Raw genomic sequence first — 17,485 nt, 5'->3', positions numbered from 1 at the left:
TTATTGGTGGGCATGCAGCGGAGAGCTTCCGAGAACTCGGCCAGAGTGAGAGGCAGCTCCAGCCGGTCTCGGTCGCTCGCACTGACCGTCGGGAGTTCATCCCAGAGCATTCTGCAAGCGTTAGGATCGGTCGGATCCGGGGAGAAAAGGCCTGCGTAGAAGGCCCTGGCCCTCCTGCACATTTCCGCCGGATCCGTGAGGGGGGTGCCGTCCTCTGCTAGAAGGCAGGTGACGTGCTTTTTAGCCCCCCTCTTTTTCTCCAAGGCGTAGAAGAAGCGGGAACCGCGATCCATCTCCCGAAGGAGGCGGATGCGGGATCAAACAAAGGCACCTCGGGCCCGATGGTCCTCGAGGATCCGCACCTCTTCCCGCTTCTCCCGGCATGCTCCGCAGAGGGATGGATCACCGGGGCTGGCAGCCAGACGCCTCTCCAGCTCTAAGACCTCCCGTTCCAACTGCCCTATCGCCGCATCCCTCCGTCGGCTGGCGCCCCGGGTGTAGTCACGGCAGAAGAGCCGGGCGCGCACCTTCCCCAGGTCCCACCACCGTCGCGCCGAGGGAAAGGCACGCCGCTGCCCTCGCCAGGCTAGCCAGAACTCCCGGAAGGACGCCACGAAGCCCACATCCTCCAACAAGCTATTATTAAAGTGCCAATAGGCCGGCCCCGGCCTCTCCGCGCAGAGAGAGGCTGTCATGGTGGCTAGATGGTGATCTGAAAAAGGGGCCGGCCGGACGCTGGAGGAGTGGGCCCGGGAAAGATGGAAGCGTGACATATAGATGCGGTCCAACCGGGAGTGGTACGACCGATGGACCTCCACCCGGACAAAAGTGAATGTCGAAACGTCATCCGGGTGGTGGTCGCGCCAGACGTCCACCAGGGAGTGATGTTCGACGATCTCCCGGAGGACGTCCGTGGCGGCCTGGTGCTGCTCGGTCCCCGAGCGGTCCCGTTCCTCAAGGGTGGCGTTAAAGTCCCCGCCCAGGACCAGGCACTCGCGAGGATCCAAGGTGCCGAGGAAGGCGGACGCCTGCTGATAAAAACACAACCTCTCCGGGCCCAACGTCGGGGCGTAAATGTTGACGAGATTAACCACAAGCCCCTCCATGCGGACCCGGAGGTGCAGCAGGCAGCCCGGCACAGCCTCGGTGACCCCCAGCACCTCGGGCTGTAGGTCGGGGGAGAACAGGGTCGCCACTCCAGCCGTACGAACTATGAGGTGGCTAAAATAGACCCTGTCCCCAAACTCCAGCCAGCTAGTCAGCCAGCAAGCAGGTAGCAGAGAAGAAGGAGGAGGAGGAGGAGCAGCCTTCTCCCTTCCTCCCTCCAGGGCAGAGGGCTACAGGAGAGTGATCTATGATTCCCAGGTCAGACAGGGTTTCTGTTCCCTGAGTGACCAGAGCAGGGGCTGTACTAGAGTAATCAGGAAACTGCTAGAACCAGTTAAGGCAGGCAGGCTAATTAGGACACCTGGAGCCAATTAAGAAGAAACTGCTAGAATCAATTAAGGCAGGCTAATCAGGGCACCTGGGCTTTAAAAAGGAGCTCACTTCAGTTTGTGGTGTGAGTGTGAGGAGCTGGGAGCAAGAGGTGCAAGGAGCTGAGAGGGAGTACTGCTGGAGGACTGAGGAGTACAAGTGTTATCAGACACCAGGAGGAAGGTCCTGTGGTGAGACTAAGGAAGGTGTTTGGAGGAGGCCATGGGGAAGTAGCCCAGGGAGTTGTAGCTGTTACAGGAGACACTATAGACAGCTGCAGTCCACAGGGCCCTGGGCTGGAACCCAGAGTGGAGGGTGGGCCTGGGTTTTCCCCAAATCTCCCAATTGACCTGGACTGTGGGTTCTTCCAGAGGGGAAGGTCTCTGGGCTGTTCCCCAACCCACATGGTGAATCTCTGAGGCAAGAAAATCTGCCAATAAGCGCAGGACCCACCAAGATAGAGGAGGAACTTTGTCACACAACCCCCCCTGGTCCCACCCACAGCTCACAAACCCTGCCCACTCCATAGCCCCTGCCCCTTACTGGTTCCTCCTACCTCCCTCTGATCCTTAACCCACAAAATGGCCAAAAATATGGCCTGTATCATAGAATCACAGAATATTAGGGTTGGAAGAGATCTCAGGCGGTTATCTAGTCCAATCCCCTGCTCAAAGCAGGACCAACACCAACTAAATCATCCCAGCCAGGGCTTTGTCAAGCCGAGCCTTAAAAACTTCTAAGGAAGGAGATTCCACCACCTCACTACGTAACCCAGTCCAGTACTTCACCACCTTCCTAGTGAAATAGTGTTTCCTAGTATCCAACCTAGACCTCCCCCACTGCAACTTGAGACCATTATTCCTTCCTCTGTCATCTGTCACTAGTGAGAAGAGCCTAGCTCCATCCTCTTTGGAACCCCCCCTCTTCAGGTAGTTGAAGGCTGGTATCAAATCCCCCTTCACTCTTCTCTTCTGCAAACTAAATAACCCCAGTTCCCTCAGCCTCTCCTCATAAGTCATGTGCCCCAGCCCCCTAATCATTTTCGTTGCCTTCCGCTGGACTCTCTCCAATTTGTACACATCCCTTCTGTAGTGGGGGGACCAAAACTGGACACAATACTCCAGGTGTAGCCTCACCAGTGCCGAAAAGAGGGGAATAATCACTTCCCTTGATCTGCTGACAATGCTCCCACTAATACAGCCCAATATGCTGTTGGCTTTCTTGGCAACAAGGGCACACTGCTGACTCATATCCAGCTTCTCATCCACTGTAATCCCCAGGTCTTTCTCTGCAGAACTGCTGCTTTGCCAGTCGGTCCCCAGCCTGTAGCAGGGCATAAGATTCTTCCTTCCTAAGTGCAGGACTCTACACTTGTCCTTGTTGAACCTCATCAGATTTCTTTTGGCCCAATCCTCCAATTTGTTTAGGTCACTCTGGACCCTATCCCTACCCTCCAGCGTATCTACCTCTCCCCTCAGTTTAGTGTCATCTGCAAACATGCTGAGGGTGCAATTCATCCCATCATCCAGCTCATTAATAAAGATGTTTAACAAAACCGGCTCCAGGACTGGCCCCAGGGGCACTCCGCTTGATACTGGCTGCCAACTAGACATTGAGCCTGACAATCTAGCCAGCTTTCTATCCACCTTATAGTCTATTCATCCAATCCATACTTCTTTAACTTGCTGGCAAGAATACTGTGGGAGACCATTGTGATGCTGTACCCCATAATGCTTTATGGGAATATGACATAACTGGAATATGTTTTGTGCTGCCTGTGCCATATAACATATCTCTGTAAAGGTTATGGTCTACTATATCTATTCATCCTATTTGTACACATATATCATTTTTGTACTTGAAGTTAAGAATATTGGCTGTATACTTGCTTGATTTCTAAGTAAGCTTTTTGAGGCTTTTGGTCAGCTTCTTTAGAAAGGAATTCGCAAGGTTAAATACCCAATCAGGAAGCACTTGGGGAACAATGCATCTTGGAATGCTCCAATCCACATAAGAAGTCTTCCTGGAGACATACAAGATACCATGTGGGCAATGGCTTCTGCCTTTAAAGACTGTGAGTCATGCATGGACATGTGACTTGCCCAGGTGACTCCAAAACTCCCTCTTGGAGCTGGACTTTGCATGGGAGGAAGGAGGGGGTCTCCACCCACAAGAGAGTGTATTTAAGCCTGAGGGAGACCCCTCCAAGGGTCTTCAGCTGGCTAAAGAGAGTGCCTCTCCACCCCCAAAGATACCTGAAAGAAACTGGAACAAAGGACAGTGACTGCAAGGGTGTCCCAGACTAAAAGGAGATTAGTCTGTAAAAGGAAGCATTCTGGAACTGGTGAGGATCTTATCTGTATTGTTTCTTACTGTATTAGACATAGATTTGCGTGTTCTGTTTTATTTTATTTGATAGTTCACTTTGTTCTGTCTAGTATCAGAGGGGTAGCCATGTTAGTCTGGATCTGTAAAAAGTGACAGAGTCCTGTGGCACCTTACAGACTAACAGACGTATTATTCTGTCTGTTACTACTTGGAACCACTTAAATCCTACTTTCTGTAATTAATAAAATCACTTTTTACTTATTAATTAACCCAGAGTATGTATTAATACCGGGGGAGGGGGGCGCAAACAGCTGTGCATATCTCTGTATGAGTTTATCCTGTATAAAGCTTATACAGAGTAAAACCAATTTATTTGGGTTTAGACCCCATTGGGTGTTGGGCATCTGAGTGTTAAAGACAAGAACACTTCTGTAAGCTGCTTTCAGTTAAGTATTCAGCCTTTGGGGCAAGTAATTCAGACCCTGGGTCTGTGTTGGAGCAGACAGGTGTATCTGGCTCAGCAAGACAGGGTGCAGGGGTCCCGAGCTGGCAGGGAAAACGGGCAGAAGTAGTCTTGGCACATCAGTTGGCAGCTCCCAAGGGGGTTTAGGTGATCCAACCCATCACAACCGTATCAAAAACTTTGCTAAAGTCAAGATATATCACATCCACTGCTTTTCCCCGTATCCACAGAGCCAGTTATCTCATCATAGAATGCAATCAGGTTGGTCAGGCATGACTTGTCCTTGGTGATCAGGAACAGTCAACATGGATTCACCTTCATCTCCTCCAAGTGCTTCAAAATGGATTCCTTGAGGACCTGCTCCACAATTCTGCCAGGGACTGAAGTGAGGCTGACTGGTCTGTAGTTCCCCGGGTTCTTTCTTCCCTTTTTAAAATATGGGCACTATGTTTGCCTTTTTTCAATCATCCGGGACCTCCCCCAATCACCACGAATTTTCAAAGATAATGGCCAATGGCTCTGCAATCACATCAGCCAACTCCCTCAGCACCCTCGGATGCATTAGATCCGGACCCATGGACTTGTGTATGTCCAGCTTTTCTAAATAGTCTTTAACCTGTCCTTTCACCACTGAAGGCTGTTCACCTCCTCCCCATACTGTGTTGCCCAGGACAGCAGTGTGGGAGCTGACCTTGTCTGTGAAGACCGAGGCAAAAAAAGTATTGAGTACTTCAGCTTTTTCCACATCATCTGTCACTATGTTGCCTCCCGCATTCAGTAAGGGTCCCAGACTTTTCTTGACCACCTTCTTGTTGCTAACATACCTGTAGAAACCCTTCTTGTTACCCTTCACATCCCTTGCTAGCTGCAACTCCAAATGTTCCTTGGCCTTCCTGATTACACCCCTGCATGCTCTAACAATATTTTTATACTCCTTCCTAGTCATCTGTCCAAATTTCCACTTCTTGTAAGCTTCCTTTTTGAGTTTTATCCCACAATCCTTTTTGGCTGCAGAGCATTATGTGGGGAGATTTGTTAGCCCTTTTGTGGCTGAGAACTACTGGGCTGGAGGGCTGGGCTCTGGAGAAAGCTTTTCCCTAAAGATGCCCCCCATCCTCCACCCCCTCTAGGCAGGAACTGGAGGGAGTGTGTTTCACCGTGTGCCCAGGAGCCTTTGGCACAGGCTGATGGGGAATACAATGAGGCTTTTGTTGTCGTCTCATTATGAATTTAGTGCTGCTGCAAGGTGCGGTTTGGCCCTGGAGGCAAAAATCTACCCTTCCTCCACCCAGCAGGGACATCAAGAGCAGCAGCAGGGCTCCATGTCTCCTCTCTGACTAGAGGGGTTGCTTTTGTAGGTGAGGCGGAGGCAGGAGCTCACAGTGACTCAGCTCAGCACAGCCAGTCTGCCTCCCATCTTCCTCAGCCTGTGTCCTCAGGCCATATCCCTGGCCATAATGGAGAGATTAAGTGGGAGGGAGAGGCAATGTAGAGGGAGAACACACCTTCTAATAGGATCTGAAAAGAGATGGAGGCAGGGAGGCTGACAATGACTGTTCTGTCTTGGCCCTGCCACCAAAGACTGCTGGTCACTACGGGCCTGAGGCCGGGTTTGCACCCTGGATGGACAGGTGAAAGGATGCACATCCTGCTGTGCGGAGCCCCCAATGTCCCCAGGTGCACTGTGTGCAGGGGTCCCACCGTCTCCTCCCCTTTGTACCTCGCTGCCCCACCTCGAGATGCAATGCAGTCAGAGCCACGCTCTGCCTGAGGTGCAGCTGGGTTTGATTTTCCTCGCCTGCAAAATGAGGACAATACTCAATTAAGTAATTGATTTGTATAACAGCAGCCCCCATAATTGGAGCCCATTGTGCTAGACACTGCAGAAAAAGCGAGACCCAACCCTGCCCTGCGGAGCCTCCAGTATGAACACTCAAGGCAGACATGGGGTGGGAGGGGACACTGAGGCATCAAGCAGGGAAGTTACTTTCTCAGGGTCTGTGGCAGAGCCAGGACTAGACCCTGGCTCACCTGACTCCTGTTCATGCCCCTCTCTCACACCAACAAAGGGTTACATTATAAAAAGAGAATTGTTTGAAACAAGATTGATGCTGATTTCTCTGCAGCTCACAATCATTCCATGCCAAAGACTGGAGTAGGGACCAAATCCTCAGCTGGTGTAAATCAGCAGAGTCCTATTGACTGATTTACACCAGCTGAGAATCTGGCCTTAGAATTATAAGTGTTCTTGGCACAAAGAGACTCATCTCAAACCCCATTTAGCTATTCTCCTGCCCTGCAGATGTTTCCTTTCCCATCACTGCTGTTTCTGTGTCCACTCTCCTTTCTTCTCAGCTTCCTCCTCCTGGAATGTCTCAGCTTCCTGCTCTCCCTCCAATGCCCCCCTCCCCTGCATTCAAATCAATAACAATCTCTTTCTCTGGAGGGGAGGGCAGGATATGGCCTAGGAGGTGCATGGGTTCAAATCTGGACTCTGCTGGCTCCATCCTAGGTTAATATACCTCAACCCTGACCTCCAGCAACCCTGCTATTCCAGACCTCACCTCCCCCATAATGTGATCGAACCTGGGACAGCAATGCCCCCTCTTATTCCAGTCCTGGGTCCCCCCACAGCTTTCTCAATATGTCTCAGTCCTGTATCACTCCCTGCTACTCTCATTCTGTTGATTGAGAATCTCCTACTCATTTCACAAAGGCTACTGTACAGCCATCATCAGATGTCAGATTGCTGCCGACTTGCACTGGATCTAGACACGTGACCTAAAGCCGCAGCACATCAAAACCCCTTGCCAGCCCCCCAAGCTATCTAGTCTCTCTGGGAGCATCCACTGCTGAACGCTCTAGCGAGCTGCAGACTGGGGGCATTAATAAACAGACAATTATTCCAAATGTGCACAAACAAAGCTGGGATTTTGCAGGAAGCCCCGTGCAGCGAGATGGGGGAGGTCAATGCTGTCTGTGGGATGGAGTGGGAGGGGGTTATACAAAGCGCACGGTCTCGGGAAGCTACCGAATGTTCCACTATAGAGACAACAGCTGATGAAAGTGCAGAACCCATCAGCCAGAGCGCTTCCACGCGGCTGACCTCAGCTGATAAGCCTCACGTGAGGCTGGCATGTGATCCTGCCAAGCTGGGTGGAGGAGAGCCTGGAGAGTCACTCACCATCGCTATCCCCTCTCAGGACACATCCCCCGATGGCCTGCAGTGGGCACCTGTCCAAGCAGTCTCTAAGATTCTCAGGTGCAGAGGGCTCATTATGCTTGTGCCATTTGTGCCCGGCTTAGAGGCTGCCCAACAACACTTTCCCCTGGAAAATGCCTGCAGTATTGCAGTGCACAGATAGCTCAGCGTAGGCAGCTGCTTCTGGTGGACACAAAATACCCAGTCACGTTCTTCTGTTGTTTGTAAAGGTGGAAAAACTTGGGGTGGGTTTGCTGATTATCCTTTTCAAGTGAATGGTCACTGGGACCCAACTGAGCCCTGGAGACCAGACCAGAGCCCTCTGTTTACAAAGCCAAACAGGTGCAGCCTAGACAGCAGCAGTGCTAGCTGTCCCGGACTGCCCCTCTCGGTGGAGAAGCGCAGCTGAATCCCCATAGCCCATTCCGTCCATGCTGAGAAGAGGCCCAACTCTGCTGATGGGGTCACCTGTCCACTGGGCAATGGACTGAAGCCTCCAACTCATTTCACCCAAACAGCCATCAGATGGGAACGACTTTCAGTTACTACCAACCTGCGCTAGGTTCAGGCCTGTGATCTAGGGGGGAAAAGGCTTGCACCCCATCTGCACTGTCTCACCTAGACTCTAGCAGTAATAACTAGGAAATGCCAGGTAGGCCCAAGCAGGGCAGTAGGTGCTTTGGCAATACCTCCACGGTCATGGTTTTGATTTGTAATTGTAACACACGCTGCTGGGTAGGGCACTGGCACCAGGGACTGAACCTGGCACTTCTGGATCGAGCAGCATGAGCCCCTGTGGCCCGAGTTAAAAGATCCACCTCTGTTAACCAAGGTGGTAGCTGGCTCAGCCGCTGCTATATATAGCCCCGCCATTAGCGGGGATCAGAGTGCCACTCTAAGTGGGTGTGGGTGGCACAGTTATCAGGTGGGGCCTCCCAGGGTTGGACTAAGGGGTCCCAGGTCCAAGTCATGTGCCTCAGCACAAACACCAACCCTGCCACTTAGGGGTTTGGAGTTAAGTCCTGGAACAAGCCCCACACTTAACAATAGAACAATGCATTTAAATAACCCAGGCAAAGCCAGGAACAGACCTAGGCTAGGATCTCTAGCAGGGGTTGCACAGCCTCCCGTGCTTCCAGCACAGCCTGCAGCAAAACAGCTCTTCCCCACGCCACGCCACGCCACATCTAGCTAGACATGCACAGGCTCTCTGCCCCGTGCCAATGCACTCCCCCCTCCATGCGGGTTGTCCAACTTATCCATGTGCTCTGCTCTGCTGCTGGCATGTGATATGAGCTCTGAATGGTGTGTCAGTTACGTGATCTCAGCTGTCCTGTCAGCTCCAGGCTGAGAGTTTACAAGAATTCCCTTTTGCCAGCAGCTGGCTCTCCTCCCAGCAACTTCCTCTCTGCCCTAGGTCTGGGCTCTTGCTTCTCCTTTGTTGCACAATCCAAGGGCAAAGCCACCCCTGGTGCTGGTTTTGGATTCAGAGCCTAACCCCTTCCTAGCAAGGTAATAAAAGTGAGGGTATTGGATTTCCAAACAGCAGCAGCCACTAATGAAATGTAATTCAAGAAAGGGACTAGGAGGGAAAGTGTGAATTAAATACAACCAGAGGGGAGAAAAGAAACAGCAGACCCATAGATACTGACAGCTGAGGATCTGGAATCAGTGCAGCTGTCAGTAGCAGGACTAGCAGCAACCTAGACAGACCATTTCTGACAGGTCCTTGGGGCCTTGGTGCAGAGAGACGCAGGTGGTGCAGAAGAGACAATGGAGCTGAATGACACTCAGTGAGCAGTGATGGTTCAATTTGATTGCTGAGTTCTACAGCTCTGGGTACATGCACTGGACGCTGTGAATTGCATTTCAGCTCAAGGCAAGTATTGCTTTTTCATTATCTCTGAGTGGCGTCGCCAGGACAACCTTTGCTGAGAAACAGGTATTGGGTGCAGTAACCTGCAATATGCTGACAGAAGGCAGGAGCTATGTGGGCAGAAGAGAGCTGGATCTAGCCAAAATGGCTGTAGGATCAATACATCTTGCTTCCAATAACCAAACACACCCAGTGGGGAGGGAGTTCTTCCTTGGTACTTTTAAAGGAATTTGTAACAGATTCTAGGGCACAGTTTCCAGGTCTGCCCAAGATTTTCAGAAGTGACCAGCGCCTCAATCTGAGGGCCCAACTGAAGACACATTAAAGGGGATCTGATCTTCAGAAAGTGCTGAGCTCCCACCCGCTGAAAATCAGGCCCCTATAAAGTGTATCAAGTCAGACACCCAAAATCCCTGGTCACTTTCAAAAATCTTGGCTTAGATATTTTGTGCTTGTTAGGGAGAAATTCATCAGCATGAAGCCTCTGCACCATTTACGCCTCCAAACCAGGCTTACGCGGGTCTTGAGGTGCATAGGCCTTGTGCGAACTCTCCGCTGAGCAGAGGACTTTACCCCTTAGTGAAGATCATATAAAACAATGAGCATGTCTAGCATGTGTCATCAGTCGATCTCAAAGCACGCTACAAAGAAGGCCAGCATCATTATCCCCATTTCACGGATGGGGAAACTGAGGCACCAAGTGGGGATGTGCCTTGCGCAAGGTCACCCAGCAGGCCCATGGCAGAGCCAGGACTAGAGCCCAGCTCTACTGAGTACCAAGCTGACACTCAATCCAAGAGGCTACACTGGAGAATCAGACCCTAAATATCCAGAAACCTTGTGCTTTGGAAACTCTACGTGCCTCATCTCACTGTCTTTCTTAGTGCTAGGGAACATTTTGTGAGTGCTCCCTGCTTGGTTATAGCCACCTTCAGGTGAGGATTTCCTTGTGCATTTGACTGGAGGGATATGAGATCGAGTTTTTGCTTCCTTTTCCTCCCGTTGCATTTTTTTATGCTGAGTCAAGTTTATTCCTGCCCTTGTTGGAGCATGTTAGCTAATGAAGCCACTGCATTCCTGCTCAGAATAGGCACTTCAGCTCATAGAAACTGCACATGCATATAAATTCTATGGCTGGATTTCACCTGCTCATGAACACACTTTCCAGGACCATTACAGGGTCTGTGCTGGCTTCCACCCGTGCAGATAACCAGCAGAGGACCTTATTGATAGAAAGTCCACAAAGGAGAAGTAACTGCACCAGGGAGCAGCTGCAACATCCTCTGGATGCCTACAAGTGGCAGGGCTGCCCCAGAAAAGGGTGGTATTGGCTAGGAAGCAGGCAGTGATGATAGCATGCAGTGACTCAATGGCTGGGGAAAGACTGGTAAAAAATGGAGCCCACAGAATGTCTGTGAAGAGCAACATTATTATTTCCATCCTGGATAAAGAATCCCCTGCCAAAAAGCCCATCAGTAATGGGAAGAGAGGGGTCAGATTCCATGGGCTGTTTGCATCCCCTATCCAGCATCCTCAACACCTACATCCTACTCCCCTCCAGCCTCCAACCCACCACTCCAGATTTCCAGTTCTCCCCCTTCCAAGCAATCCTTCCAGGTAGCTCCCCTGCCATCGAGCCCCCCACTTCATTTACCTGCTGGGCCCTAATCCTTAAATCCAACCCTGCTTGCTATGCTGCAAAACCCCTCACCCAGAGCAACTGATGGTGTCCTTCCTCTAGTCAGAGGGAGAGGACTGCCTCTTTCCCTGTTAACCAGGGTGGGAACGTCCTCAGGAGCAGACAATAGGTGACTCCACACCTATTTTGACATCAGAAACGGGAAGGTAAACAGGCCCAGTTCCTTTGCAATGTCTTGCCACTATAACCCATGCACATGCACTCTATGTGGTGCTCTGTCCCCTCGGGGGCTACTGGCCCACATACAGATGTTGATAAGCTCACCCCAGGCTTGGCTAACAGAGCTGGCCCTTTTCTTTCAGGCAGCTCCAACCCTGCGGCTGCTGCCCCACCCCGGGGTGTGGTGTTACACCATAGTCTGCAGAGCTGACTCATTCAGTAACATTTCCCTTCCTCTGGCAGAAGGAGGCTCTAAACTTTCCTTCTGCGGCTAATTTCCCCATGGCTGCAAACAGCTTTTTCCATTCAGAATATCCTGTTCCAATAGAGGCCCTTCTGAATCCTCAGCGGATGAAATTCATCCCTGTGCAGAAGGTCAGCACAAGGCCTAGGCACCACCTGGACTAGGCATTGAGATGCTTTCTGCACATTCGCAGACAACAGGCTCTCACATGGTGTATGTGATGAGCATCAGTTTGCCCACTGGCGTATTTTATTAGGACAACGTTCGTGCTCTCAGTGGTTGTGCTGGTATCATTTTTCAGAAACCACAGATTGCTGCACGGTTTGGTATCATCATTGTCGTATTTATTTATGGAGGCTCCTAACAAAATCTATGCAAGAATGGTATATCTCTATTATACAGCACACCGAGGCTGGAAATGTACCTTCTGCTTTATAGAGAGGAGACAAGCTCCCTGCCCAACAGGCTTTCAGTCTAAGGCAAGTACCGCAGGTATGCAGACTGTTGATGATGGACTGAAAGACTGAACTGTTGTCCTATGTCTTTTCTTTGGGGCATGTTTTCTCTTATCTGGTCCCTGTTACCAAGTGCCTCACAATCTTTAATGCATTTAAATTCACAACCCCCCTGTCAGGTAGGTTAATACTATTATCCCCCAGGCACTGAAAGATTATGTGACTTCAAGGCCACCCCATAAGTCTGTGGTTCCTCCTGGACCCAGCAATTGTTTTAAGACATGGCCTAACTCTTGCTTCAGCACCTGCCCTCCCAAAGGCAAGGCTGGAAGTAATGGGACTAACGCCTCCCCATTTGATTTTACCATCCAACAAGGGCATGGCCCCAAACTACAAATCCTAACCCAAAGCTTCCACAGTGAGTGACCCTGACCAAGCAGAGATGACACAGCCCTTTCCCCCACCAGTCACAGTTCTGTCACTGAGAGAACAGACAACCTGGCCCTGATCGGAGAAACCTTCTTGCCAAAGCAACTAAAAAATCCTCAGGTCATAAAAGGTTGCACTGTGCTGCCAATGGGTGTAACCAGGCTGCATCTGACCTGGGAGCACTGCACTGGCTGGAGTGCTGCGCCTCCCGAACACCAGCCCCATCAAATGTCACATTCTCTATGCTGCAATCAGTCAGGCTTGGACTCTAGCCATCTTCTCTGACGGTTCAACTGTCACAGGCTGTCAGTACAGCACAGCAACCTGTGAGAAAGAAGCAGGGGTAGATGGGTCGACAGTTGATGACAAAAGATGACTCATCTGTCCTTTCAGACCGTTGATGGAGTTGGTCTGCCACTTGCTAACTGTTCATCCTGTGAGCTATCTGAAACTGTGTGTAAGAAACCATTTGTTTTCTTGTAACCAGGAAGGTCACTGGACACTACTTCACTCTGTTTCAGCTTTTCATATAGGGCCTATCACAATGACATATAAGGGCTGTGAAAGGCTATGGACATGTGCAATCTTATGGGCAGGGACTTGGCTTCTGTTAGTACCTGTCTGGAAAGTGCCGACCACACTACTGGGGCTATAGAAATGAAATGTGATTAACTGCATCAAGACTCACCTACCCATGCAAAACTCAACAGTCTCCTGCATTCCTTACCACCCTCCCATCCCAGGCAATGCTACTGATAATGCAATCCACCATTCCAGAAGACTTCCCCTTCCCTCTCCAACATTCTGAAAAGCAATGAGTTCCCCACCTTCACCAAACACACACTACAGCACAAAACATTAACTGCAATCTACCATATTCTTGCATCAATAGATCAGCACATCTGACTGTCACAAATTCCATGAATTCAGGAAGTTATTCTGCCCTCACTTTATTGAGGTTGATGTTAAAGTTTTAGTTTAGAGAGAGAGTTTGATGAGCCCTTAATCCTCCTTTTAGCTTAGCTGAAAAGGACTGTTCTTGTAAAAATGCTTAAAATATTGCAGTAGCAGGGGAAGTATTCTGATTGAGAATACTGGGCCCATTGGTTGGCTGTGAGCTCTGGGTGACAGGAGCGTGCCCACACAGCCAGGGGATGGTGCTGTTATCTTTAAGATTAAAGCAGGTACAGGGTTAGTTTGTGTCAATATCTGGTGGCAGAGATAAACCCTGCCATCTGTGTAAAACACCCTGTGGGCCCTGTCTGTTGGTAAAGAGCTGGGATCAGAAGGAAGGCTGAGGATGGGTCTAATCAGTGATAAGATGCTAGCATGGGCTACTTTCTAAATCTTCCCCTCCTGTCTCTCTCTTACTCTGCCCTCCAGTGCTTTCCCCTCTCCAGCCATGGGGATGGATAATTCTCCTCTTGTGGAACGGAGGCAGGTGGGGACTTCCAGTCAGAGCATCTCTTCTTTTCCTGACAAGTACTGCTGCCGCTCCACCTGCTGCAGGAAAGCTGGGAGACCCACAAACTCCCCAGCCAGGCAAGGCTTCTCCTGCGGATCCCACTTCACATTCCTCTGCCTGGAGAGTCCTCACTTTGCCAGCCAGGGAAGAGATGGCAGGAGGGCGAGCCCTCAGGGAAAGACTCCCCCAAGTCAAGGAAAGAGAGAGAACCATAAGAGGGCCCTTCATTGGCTTTTAGCAGAGGAAGAGGGACCGTGCACCCGTGTACTTTAATCCCTGCACATCAAACAATGATGGAGTAAACTCCCCATAGGGCAAGCACCTTCCTGATCTCCCTTCCTGGTGGTTGCCTCATGCTCTATAGCACAAGGGTTAATATCTCTTATCCATTTTTACGCGATCTAATGTAACTGCAGATGTTGTCAACATTGTAGTCTCAGGGATACCGGAATGAAAGGGGCAAGGCAACAGAGTCTTAAGGATCTAGCCAGATCTTAAGGATCTGACTCCCCACCATCCCAATAAAGAAACATTTTGTTTCACTTTTCAGTCTCCCAGCCTCTCACAAACCATGCCCAGCTGAAACTAACCCAGCTGCTGGGGGAAGGAAAAAATATTAACATAATCATATACATTTCTACATAACAAAATCATATGAATCATATAAATCAAGGTTTTCGATTGCTACCAAGTTCTTGGCTTCCCTGAAATCCTGTAGCAGTGAGTTCCACTGGCTAATTATCTATTATATGAAAAACTATTCCTTTCTATCCATTTTAAATATGTTGGTATTTCATTAGAGAGCCCTTTCATCTTGTATTATGAGGAAGAGGTATTAGAAGCACCCGATTCAAACTTTTGTGTAACATTCATCAGTTTCTACACTTTTGCTGTGTCCCTTTATGCACCAACAGACTGAGACGTAAGCCTTCTGTTCGACATGGAGTGAGGGTCAGGGCTCCTAGTCTCCTAGGGCTTGATTATTTCTGACCAACAAAGATTTATGGCTTAGGACACAGGGTTCACAGGGGCTCACAGTAAAAGGTTTAGGTCAAGGTCTTCAAAAATAGGAGCCTAACATTTCTAAATCCATGTTCAGGTTCCTACATAAGTGGCCTGATTTTAAAAAGTGCTGAGTGCCTAGCAGCTACCATTGAAGTCAATAGCTGCTCAGCATTTTTGAAAATCAGAGCATTTATTTAGCTGTCTAACATTAGACTTGTATTTTTGAATATATCAACGGAAGTCCTCAGTTTATGAACACAACTGAATAACCCCAAGAAAGCAGGAACTAGGAGGCAGTTAAATCACTGGTCTAGGACTGAGGAGATCTGGTAACTATTCCTGATTCTGCCAATGGCCTGCTCGGTGATCTTGGGCATGTCACTTAACTGCTCCATGCCTCAATTTCCCCATCTGTAAAATGGAGATAATGGTATTGCCCCCCTCTTTGTGAAGCGCTTTGAGATCTACTGATGTAAAGTGCTATATGATAGCTAGGTAAAATCGTTGCTTTAAAAAATAATAATACGTAGAGCACTTTTTATCTATTGGTACCATTATCCACATTTTCAGATGGGGAAACACAGGAAGGAATGTACCCAAGGTCACCCAGCATTTCTCTAGTGAGGAACCTATGCTGCCCCAGGTGCTTTGTGGTCTAGGACCCGAGTTGGGGGCTGACTCATGTCAGCTCTTAACTGGGCATATGGGTTTATACTTTGAGAAAAAATAACCCATCTCTTCTTGCTCTCATAATGTCTTACTGTGATATTCAGAGATCCCAGCCCAATGAATATGTGGTGATATGATGAATAGGAGCTGTCTGCTGTAGCAAGTGGGTGTGCTACATTACTCAGAGTGGTTCGTGAATTATTTCCAGCTCAGGGAAAAGACAATATGACCTTAAAACCAGAACAGATGAGTCACAAGCTGCTGCTGCTGCTGGGTGCTCCATCACTGCAAACTCATCCTCTGAGTCTGGCTGGTCAGAGACACACACATTCTTGCTGATGATACCAGCCATTATCAGAGCTAACCTCACACCTGGCAGGACCCCAAGCTCCTAGGACAAAGGGAAATTGGGGGCTGCCATTGGTAGTCTCAGCAACCCAGAACCCAATTCCCCACTCTTTAGTCTCTGGGGAACCCTCAAAGGCAGCTCTTAGCTCAGGTTCTTGACTTTTGGAGCCTGCTGTAACCACCTACGGGGAGGGAATCTGGCCAGGCATGGGGGCCTCAAGCAGTCATTTGTCATGCTTGGGTTTCAGCTTGCTCCCTCCTCCCTTTGTCACTGGATCCATTCTTTAGCTGGCAGCTTCCCAGCTGGGATCTCAATGGTAATTTAGCGCTAACAATAAGCTCTCTGGGAGCCCTCATTAAAAAAGGGGAAGGAAAAATTCGCAACTGGGGAAAAGCAACAATGGGGAACAGAAAGATCTTTGTAAATGGTTTCCAGGGCCCTGAAAGACAGGGGGAGGGGCAGTGAGTATTCAGGAGAGACTTCCAGCTGGGATGCAGGGCAGCCTGGCCTCTGAGCAGGCACATGGGGGATGGGCAATGGGGTGCTGTCCCGTTAGATGCACTGCAGCATGGGCAATGAGGCATAACACCGACACTAAGGGGAGCCCTCTGTGGGGAGCCCAGGCCGTGGCGGAATACAGGGTCCTACATGGAGCTCTCTCTTGGCTGGGACACCCCGTGATAAGAGATGCTGCTGCTGCAGAGGAAGAAAAGGGGAAAGGAAATGAGGTGGTGGCCCATTTAAGAGATACTGCGGCTGCACGTGGAGCTAAGGGGCGTGGACCCCTTTAACATATGTTACAGCATGGGGGGAATGAGGGCTGCAGTCCTCTGCAGAGCTCCTGCTGCATGGGGCTTTTAAGAGATGCGGCCCCTTTAAGAGATGGTATTGCTTCATGGGGGGAGGTAAGGAATGCGGCCCCTTTAATTGCAGCCACCGCTGCCCCTGTCACTCGCAGGCCGCGTGCCGAGCGTCTTGGGCGCCTCCCCATTGGCCGATGATCTACGTGGTGTCACACTTCCTTTCCCACCGCAGCTTGTGCCTCCGCTGGTTAAAAGAATCCGTCCGCCCCGCCTCCCCGCGCGAGCCAGGGGCGGGCGGCGGAGGGATCCGTAGGGCGGCCGAATTCACCTTGAGGAGCGGCGGGGCGGGGTCGCAGAGAAGCTGAAGCTTTCGGGGAGAACGGACGTGGTGAGGAGCAGCAGGTACCGGGCGGGGGGAGGTCAGCGTGGTGCCACCACCTCCTAGGCCGGAGCGGGTCCTTCCTAGGGAGCCTCCGTTCCCTCGCGCTGCCAGCCGGCCCTGTCCGGAGGCGAGGGGCCGGCTGCTGGGCGGCGCGGCCCCTCTACCGAAGCCGAAGGGGCCGCGCTCTTGGTGGGGCGGGGATGCTCAAGGGTGGGGGTGCCGAAGCTCGCCCCTCCTCCGCGGAGCGCGCAGCCATCGCTGCCTCACACAGAGCAAGTCTGTCCGTCTGTGGCACGCGGGGGCACGTGCGTGATCCGAGCTCCAACTGCCCCCTTGGGATCATGTGGGGTGCTGCTGGAGCCCCACAGTGCCCGCTGCAGCCCCGTAGCGCTAGCCTGTTGTTACAGAGTGGGGGCTCCTGGAGCCAGATGAGATCATCTGATGCACCACACTTAACATAACAAAGGGCTGCGTCTTGAGG

The 17,485-nt window shown here is 50.7% G+C and overlaps 1 protein-coding gene across 8 annotated transcripts in view; it reads left to right on the top strand.

Moving 5' to 3' along the window:
- Positions 1-8,842: 8,842 nt before the first annotated feature.
- The window catches only part of PKM (pyruvate kinase M1/2), a 49,783-nt gene continuing 41,140 nt past the window's right edge, over positions 8,843-17,485 (top strand). The window contains exon 1 of one of the 8 annotated variants that reach the window (XM_065558523.1): positions 8,843-9,348. The gene's annotated coding sequence lies outside the window, so the exon portion shown is untranslated. Of the gene's footprint in view, positions 9,349-16,636; positions 17,025-17,485 lie in introns of those variants that run through there. The other 7 variants (XM_065558525.1, XM_065558524.1, XM_008166788.4 and 4 more) reach the window with 7 other exon arrangements.

This window comes from Chrysemys picta, chromosome 10 (assembly GCF_011386835.1).
Source record: "Chrysemys picta bellii isolate R12L10 chromosome 10, ASM1138683v2, whole genome shotgun sequence".
In the NCBI taxonomy this organism is placed as follows: domain Eukaryota; kingdom Metazoa; phylum Chordata; order Testudines; family Emydidae; genus Chrysemys; species Chrysemys picta.
Note: the sequence above shows the minus strand (reverse complement) of the source record. Positions and strands in the feature narration are given on the sequence as shown.